The sequence below is a fragment of the Mesocricetus auratus genome, unplaced genomic scaffold (genome assembly GCF_017639785.1).
Source record: "Mesocricetus auratus isolate SY011 unplaced genomic scaffold, BCM_Maur_2.0 Super-Scaffold_100013, whole genome shotgun sequence".
In the NCBI taxonomy this organism is placed as follows: domain Eukaryota; kingdom Metazoa; phylum Chordata; class Mammalia; order Rodentia; family Cricetidae; genus Mesocricetus; species Mesocricetus auratus.
The window spans coordinates 54395559-54402116 of record NW_024429196.1 but is presented as its reverse complement, the minus strand read 5'-3'; positions in this window follow the sequence as shown (position 1 = coordinate 54402116).

Sequence of the window (6558 nt, the reverse complement as noted above, 5' to 3'; positions counted from 1 at the left end):
AAAGCCTCAATCCCACATCCTGTGGGAAGCCCACAGCCCTGCCCAAAAGTGCTGCAGACTCTGTAGAGTGATATTCCCAAGGTCCTTTCTTGCTCAAATTTCTTGTCCTGTTGATCTCCCTATCCCGTCCTTAGCTTACCTCCTGCCAGTGTTTTCTTCTCTTTGCCCTGTGTCAGCCTACAACTGTCCAAATGTTTGCTCAGCTTCACCCAACTCACGCTAGTCAGTGGGCATGGAAAAGACTGGATCAAGAAGACTAGAAGCAGCTACTTGGCTTGTGATGTTTTGTTATGGCAGCTCTAATGAGCAGATGACTTAAGAGAAGTTACACATCCTTTCCCATTGCTGCCCCAATAATACTTCCTTGGATGACTTTTCATTCTGTCATCCCTGGACTGTCCACATTTTTTGGTGTATATTGTTGATGTCTACCTACAGTTCTCATTCACTTCTCATACAAGACATTTTATCCGTTTCTGAATCATACCCTGACCTATAGGCCATATTGCCATCTTTTTAAACCAGCATGCCCACCTAGACACACTCCTAAGAAGACATCTGCAGTTGATTCTTTTTTTTTTTGGTTTTGTGAGACAGGGTTTCTCTGTATTGTTTTGGAGGCTGTCGGTCCAGCCCGGCCTCGAACTCACAGAGATCCGCCTGCCTCTGCCTCCCGAGTGCTGGGATTAAAGGTGTGTGCCACCACCGCTCTGCAGTTTATTCTTAAGAAACAACATCCCCAGCTAACTCCAACAGGAGCTTCATGGCTCTGGGATATAGTGTGGAAGCTTGCTAATGAGGCGAATGAATATATACTGTGAAAATACTGTCGTTATCTTACTTGTGATGGTCATAAGAAAGTGCTGAGCCCAACATGGTCATATTGCCTTCATGGAAAACATGATTCTGAATGAGACCTGAGGGCAGCAAATCTCCACTCTGGACACAGCAATAATCTGAAAATCAGTGTATTAGGGGGGCTCTCACTATACTGCCTAAGTTACAGCCAAAAGGTCTTGTTTCTTCTTTGAAGAATACCCATTTGGTGCAGTGACCCATTACATCCATGGTGGCATCATCCCTCATCCTAATACTATGATCCAAATATGTGGGTACCTCTAAAATTCATGTGTTAAAACCAGTCCTCAATGTGATAGTCTTAAGAGTTGCGGTTTTGAAAGTACACATGACAGGATCATGGATCCTCAAGTAGAGCATTTGTGACTTTGACAAAAGCTACAAATATCCTTCATCCCTTCAAGCATGAGCACAGTAAGAAGTTAGCTATTTATGAAGGAAGGAAACTCCCCACCTCAGCCCAGACATCAAATCTGCTGGTACCCGGTTCATGAACATCTAGAGTCCCAAAATGTGAGCCATAAATCTGCTGCTTATAATCAGCCTGCTTTGTGATGTTTTGCTACAGCTGACCAGATGGACTAAGATACTGTATTCGTTACTTTTCTGTTGAAACACCATGACCAAGGCAACTTACAAAAGGAAAGTTTTATTTGGTCTTATGATTCCAGAGAGGTGTCCATAGCCATGAGGAGGAAGGGCAGCAAGCAGGAGTAGAGTACTGAGCATTTTCTTCTTGAATCTCAAGCAGGAAGCAGACAGAGCACTGGGAATGGCTCAGTGTTTTGAAACTTGAAAGTACAGCCCCGTGACATACTTCCTCCATCAAGGCCACACCTCCTAACCTACCCAACAGCACCATAAACTTAGGGTCAAGTGTTCATTCTCACTCAAACCATTGCAGCTATCCAGGAAATATTCTGATTCCTTTTTGCTCCTCCCATTTCTCCCAGTAGCTAATTGGTACATTGATAAAGGTGAGTCTCCATTATGTCCCCTTCTCATTTGGATGCATCCCCTCTCTGATGAGTGCTAGTCTGTGCAGCCTCCATGCAGCTAGCCAGCGCGTGACAGGACAGACAGGAGCAGTACCTGGGTCTCCAATGAATTTAATGAGCTGCTGTTCATGCGGTTGTAAATGCTTAAGCTGTTCAAGCTGGTTAGAACCAGACCTTAATGTTGTTTATCATTGAAAACATTCAATATATTCAGAGCACATGAGTGCTTCTACAAAATATGGATTAGATTGGATCTGTACCTTTTCAGAAGCAGTGGGGGATGTTTAGTTCTCACAATAATTAGAGGGAATATATCTTATGAAGTATAAGACTTACCAAAAATTATTATTGCACATTATAGAATGTTCTGCAATATAATTCTGACAGTGAAATCTTGATTATAATATTGAATATGTCTGGAATTTAATTTCATTTATAGTAATATGCAATAGCAACCCCTTATCTAAGGTTTTAGTTTTCCATGACTTCAGTTGCCCAGATTAACCACAATAGGAAAATAGTGAGTGGAAAATTCTAGAAATAAGCAATTCTTAAGTCTTGAACAATTTTATTACAATATGCTATTATAATTATTCTAAAGTTAATGTGCCTAAGGTACACAATAAACACTGTAATGGATATATATTGGGAAAATATAGGATTTTTAGGGGTGGGCACTATCCTTAATTTCGGGCATCCAGTGAAGATCTTGGAACATGTCTTTTGTAGATAATGAGGTGCTAGAAAAAGCACCAACTGTTTCAGCATAGGCTCACTCTGTGGGCATCACAACATCTGGGGCCCTTTCTTCCTTCGTTGCTGGAGTGGTCCCAACACATTTGCACTCTTGGAAAGCCATTTGGCAGACTGCAAAGTTGCTGGGTGTACAGCATCTCCCATGAAGCTGTTCCCTTCAGCACTGTTGTAATCCAGATGACACTACAAAACACCCACCTGACTTCGCAGCGTCTCCTGGGAAATCGCTACTGAGCAGTTGTAACTGATAATTATGTTGATTTTTCAAATCTGTTTTCGTGGGAGGCTATATCATCTATTAATTTCTTCTGTGGGATGTCTCAGAGTGTTTTCAAAAGACAGTGGAGGTGGTGATGGTCCTAAAGATGTGTATATGTACAAACTGGTTAAAACCTGCTCCCATCACATTGCCATTGCCATGGTGTGTAGGGAAGAGCCTTGGGTCTACAAAGTTCACAGCCATGTGATTAGGTCTTTTCCCAATCCAAAAATGTTCCCCCGATTACATTATTGTCCTATGAAGAATCTGGAGGCAGTACCTATAAACAGGTAAGCAACTAGACAAAGTTATGCATGCATAGAGCACACAAGTTGGCATTTTGGGGCTTAAACTTCTATTCAACTTTGCTAGATGAGAGATTCCATGATAGCCACATTCCTGATGTGAGTGGCTGATCATTCCTGTGCAAGTAGTCAGAGCATCCTCTTGATTTGCCAAAGATAGTTTTTAGGAAATCCAAGTGGGAAATCACTTTCAATTCCCTCATGCCATTCCCAGATCTGATCCCCTCCATGCCATTCCAGGTCAGAACCTTTCCATGCCATTTTTAGGTCTGATACCAATTAGTTTGTAAACTCTGTTATTTCTGTATATAGTTTGCACTTAAACTGCTGCATATTAGACTCACTGACTCGAGAGACAATTATCTGCTTCTTTTACAACTCCACATTTAGTAGACTTATATTGGTAGCTTGAAATCAACTGTGGAGGTAGTTTAATGCCACAGAAATGGGCAGATATTACATACTGGGACTTTTTACTCCTGGATAACTGGTTATTAAACAAGAGGTGCACAAAAGTACCCAGAGCATAGGTGACACCTCCAATTGCCTGTTCCCTAAGATGTGCCAGATTTTGCACACATGGATATCTAAGGTGGCAGACTCATGTTCTGAAAATAGCACACTAGCTGTACATTTCTTTGAAGACTAAGAGTCTGCCTCTCCGTTGCCAGACTATATTCCACAATACCCTCTTCAGGAAGACGTAAAAGATTTCCAGAAGGAGGTGGAAAGGTTGGTTCATGAATAGGTGAGTTAGAGGGAAGTGAAAATGTGAGCCATCTGTGTTGTGGAAGTGTGCATGAATGTGGTGTGTGTGCATGTGTGAGTGTGTGTGAGTGTTTGTGTGTGTGTGTGTGTGTAGTGGTGGGAGGCTGTATGGTACATGCAGTGGGTGCACGTGTGTGCATGTGTGAAAGCTGGCTAGAAATCAAAGCTAACAAACTCTGGCTCCAGCTAACAGTTCTAACACAAACGGGCCAATTGCTGGAAGTTCATTAGCACTCTCTTACTGAATGGGGCTTGGCAGTGGACTTGTTTTCCATTGGCATGAGGCATTAAGAAAGAAACAGCCAACATATGTTTTAGCCAACCAGATTGTGATCAGCTTGCCCCACCTGAATCTCTTGCCAACTCAGCCTTGTCAATTAACACCTGGAAATCACCAGCACTGGGTGGAAAGCAGATAAAAAGACTCAGGGTTGAGAAAAACATGTGAAGGGGCTGGACTGGGCCTTAAGCTCACAAACAGACTTCATTGGCAGCCCTGTAATGTAACTAAACCTCATCTCATGAGACAGGGAAGGCTACCCTGAGCAAGAATCATCCTGACAAGCATAGAGTCTCTAGCACCATAGGATACTAGAGACATCTCCATGCATCTGGGGCTTTGATATGTGTGTGAAAGTGGAAGTGTGTGGACATTTCTCCTACAGCCACTCTGCAGGATTCTCGGCACTCTTCCCTTCAGTTATCTGCTGTCCCCAGCCTCCCTCAAGTATAGAGTTGATTCAGCATCAACACTGTCTTCTGGATTTTTCCATTCCACTTCAAACACATTCCTAGAATAAGGTCTCTGTGTCTCTCCCTGTTAGTCTCAAAACCATGCATGTCCAGTCAGAAGGGATGCTGGTAAGATGCAACTGCATGGCTGGAGCGTCACTTACCAAGGTATACCAAGAAAAAAAAAACAAATAGCAAAAACATCCAAACTGGTTATTTGTCAGGCAAGAAGAAGACCTCAAAATTCCACAGTAGAAATTGTGTAAGTTGTGTTTGTTTTCTATCATGATAATATATTGCAATTTTAAGATCTATTTATTTCATTTTATGTGTGTGTGTCAATACCTGCACGTATATATGTACACCATGCACATGCATGCCTCCAGCCTTCAGAGGACAGAAGAAGGTGTCAAATTTCTTCAAACTGGAGTTGTAGGTGACTGTGAGCTGCCTGAGCCAGGTGGTAGGAACTGAACCCGGATCCTCTGCAAGAGCAGCAAGTGCTCTTACCCACCGAGCCATCTCTTCAATCCCTATCACAACGTTATAAAAAAATACAATCATCATAACTTCCATAAAATAAACACATCAGCGTTTTTTAGCATCAGTGTTTTTTAGCATCTTTAACCAGTGCAGTAACCAATAAGGGGCTATTTACAACTGTTCAAAATAAGAGTTTAACGAGGATGGAAGGGAAAAGGAAGAGAGCAGTGGAAGAGGGGAGAGGGAAGGAAGAGAGAGCTTAAAGTATGTCTTTCAACTATGACAATCCCCAGTAGCCTCCCTGTCCCTTGTTGTCAACTCTAGTCACTCAAACAAAATAGCAAAATCTCCATTTACAGGAACAACATTCCAGTTGAAGATACTCAATGAATTCAATAAATTTACAAAAAGCTGTGAAATCTGCTAATTCTGAAAAGACAGTAGTAACCTCTTGCATCTGTAGACATAATCAACATTTCCATGACCAAGAATTATTCACTATTACTGATTTGTTTAATTAGAGACCCCGAAAACTAGTTCAAATATGATGAAACACAGAGATAATCTAAAAAGGCACCCTACAAAGGGCATCCAGGACTTGTTTGCCTATTTCAAACTTGTCAAGAATTTCCCATTTTGTGTGTGTATTTCATTTTTATTGTATTTTTGTATCACTAGACAAAAGGGATACTTGTTGTTAGAGCAATAACTTTTTAACTAATTTTGATTTTATACAAAAAATTTAGAGAAGCATGTTCACAAAGAAGGATAACAATATGTAATTTACAGAAAACTGTGCAGAAAACAGAAGGTGGTCACCATGTCAAGAAAAATAAGCCTGCCTCAGAAAGACAAATGTCGCCTGTGTCCTCCCATGGCAAAACTAGATTTAATATATATACAGAAACCAGGCATGATGGTACATACCTGGTATCCTAGCCTTGGGAGACAGAAACAGGAGAATTCCCACAAGTTTGAGGCTGGTCTACATAGTGAGTTCCAGACCAAGCAAACTACATAATAAAACCCTGTGTCAAAACTAACAGATGAATCCTCAAATCCATTTGTGAGGGTGTGCATGTGTGTGTGTGTGTGTGTGTGTGTGTGTGTGTGTGTGTGTGTGTGTTGAAACCAGGAAGGAAACCATGTTGGGGGAAAAGAAGTCTAAAAGAAAGGGGAAAGCACGGGATGGTAATAGAAGAATAAAGACAAATATTACATTTTTATCCTATATGTGCAACTTTTTACATATATATATGTATAAATCTGTGAGTTTATATAGCATGAAAGCTATTAGGGAAAGGGAACCAGGGGAGAGGACAAGGAAGGCTGGATGGGGGGTGAACATGAGAAAAGTACAATGATGTGCATGTATGAAATTGTCATAATGAATCCCATT